This window comes from Symphalangus syndactylus, chromosome 8, assembly GCF_028878055.3.
Source record: "Symphalangus syndactylus isolate Jambi chromosome 8, NHGRI_mSymSyn1-v2.1_pri, whole genome shotgun sequence".
NCBI classification, from domain to species: Eukaryota; Metazoa; Chordata; class Mammalia; order Primates; family Hylobatidae; genus Symphalangus; species Symphalangus syndactylus.
The window spans coordinates 21,093,983-21,096,726 of record NC_072430.2 but is presented as its reverse complement, the minus strand read 5'-3'; positions in this window follow the sequence as shown (position 1 = coordinate 21,096,726).

The window sequence follows — 2,744 nt, the reverse complement described above, 5'->3', positions numbered from 1 at the left end:
CAGTATTCTAAGTGCTTTAAATACATAAGCTCATTTCATCCTCACACCCACACTCCATGATGGAGAGATGGTCATTACCCTCATTTCACATATGAAGACATTGACAGCAGAGAAGCTGAGTAACTTGCCAAAGGCCACACAACCAATAAGTAGTGAAGACAGGATGCCATCTACCTGGTTCCATATTAAATTGATCAATAATTACCTGTGGTGGATTCAGACTTCATCCTGACTTGACTTGACCTGCCCTACCCTTTTCCAACCTGTTCCCTTATAGTGTCTTCTGTTCCTGTGATTTTATTTTTTTTTTAGACAGATTCTCACTCTGTTGCCCATGCTGGAGTGCAGCGGCATAGTCTCAGCTAACTGCAACCTCCGCCTCCCGGGTTCAAGTGATTCTTCTGCCTCAGCCTCCCAAGGAGCTGGGACTGCAGGCATGCACCACCATGGCTGGCTAATTTTTGTATTTTTAGTAGAGACAGGGTTTCACCATATTGGCCAGGCTGGTCTGGAACTCCTGACCTCAGGTGATCCACCCACCTAGGCCTCCCAAAGTGCTGGGATTACAGACGTGAGCCACCACGCCCAGTCTACCATCTGTCTTATTTCATTCATGAGTGCTTTTGCCATGTATATTTTAAAATTTTACAGACCCAAATATGCCTACCTTTTCTTTTTTAACATCTGGGTTTCTTGTCTTGGTTCAGAGGGTTTTTTCCACCCTTTGATTATACATATTGTTTATCTTGCAAATTTTTAATCTTTTTAACCCAAGTCTGTAATCCACTGAAATTTTTTTGGATGATGTAAAATAGTGATTCAATTTTGTTTCTTTCCAAAAGGAGAACCAGTTGTTCCAGCACCATGTGTTCAAGTATCCATTTTCCCAACCAAATTTAGCCACCATTTTTATTACATGAAAATCCTTGTTAAGCAGGACCAATTTCTGCATGCTCCATTCTGTTCCACTGATCTGTTTAGTCCGATACCAGTGCCAGATTGGTTGGGTTACTCTGACTTTTTCCAAAATTCCAGTGTCAGGTAAGATGAGTCATTCATTCCTCATCTATACCTTTGATACGTCCAGGGCATGACTATTTTCAGGCCCACATACGTTTGATGTGTGTGTGGGGACAATTATGAGGCATTTATTTTTCCATATAGATTTAGATATTAATTTATTCAATAACTCACTTCAGAAAAACATTGCATTTGAAATTCCAATCAAAATTGTATTTCATTTACATATTTATTTTGAGGTGAACTGACATTTTTATAAGACATATTATTTTACAACTCACTATGTCCTTTCCTTTGATCAGCTCTATATTAGTTCTACATCCTTCCTTGAGATCTTCTAATGTTCTCCATATAGGTCCTGTGTTTTAAAATTTTATAAATACTTTAGAGTGTTTATCTCTACTGCAAATAAAATATTTCTCCTCCTTTCCATTTCTAGATGCTTATTTACTGGAAGAGAGAAAGGCTATTGATTTTTGTGTTTTATCTTATAACCATCCCACTTTACTAAATTCTTTTTGCCATTCCCTTTATTTTAAGCACTTATTACTGTCTTAAGCATAGTTTTTTCAAACACAGAATATGGTTGCATTTCATCTTTTAACCCAATATGAAAGTGGCTGCCTTTGGGTGGGAAAAATCCAGCCATTCAACATACAGAGTAATTGCTGGTAGACCTTGTTCTATTTTTTATAATTTGTTTTATGTTTAGTATTTGGTTCTCCTTTTTTGACTTTTATTGTCTTAGTTTAGGTCGAATGACCAAGATGTTCCTATTCATTTTACTTCTTCCCATTGTGAATATGGATCTCTTCTGTCCACTCCCATTCCATTAGCATTGACTTTTCCTTTGCTGGCTCTCTTCTTTGACTATACATTTTGCTACAAATATCCGGAAGTAAGATGTTAACTATTCTCTCTCTGTCTCTCTAAAGATATATATTTACTATATCTATATCTGGATAGATAGATAGATAGATAGATAGATAGATAGATAGATAGATGGAGAGATAGAGAGATAGAAACCTTCTTTAAAATTTTTTTTTAAGAGATCAGGTCTTACTCTGTCACCCAGGCTAGAATGCAGTTGCACAATCATAGCTCACTGCAGCTTTGAATTCCTGGGCTCTGTCAGGCCTCTGAACCCAAGCCTGCACATATACATCCAGATGGCTGGAAGCAAGCGAAGAATCACAAAAGAAGTGAAAACGGCCAGTTCCTGCCTTAACTGATGACATTCCACCATTGTGATTTATTCCTGCCCCACTCTAACTGAGCGATTAACCTTGGGAAATTCCTTCTCCTGGCTCAGAAGCTCCCTGACTGAGCACCTTGTGACCCCCGCCCCTGCCTGTAAGAGAAAAACCCCCTTTTTTACTGTAATTTTCCACTACCCACCCAAATCCTATAAAACGGCCCCACCCCTATCTCCCTTGGCTGACTCTCTTTCTGGACTCAGCCCACCTGAACCCAGGTGAAATAAACAGCCTTGTGGCTCACACAAAGCCTGTTTGGTGGTCTCTTCACACGGATGCGTGTGACAGGCTCAAGTAATCCTCCGTCCTCAACCACCATGCCCAGCTATTTTCTCTCTTCATCTCTCTGTCTCTCTCTCTCTCTCTCTGTCTCTCTCTCTCTCTCTCTCATAAAGACAAGGTCTCACGATGTTGCCCAAGCTGGTCTTTAACTCCCAGCCTCAAGCAATCCTCCTGCCTCAGCCTCCA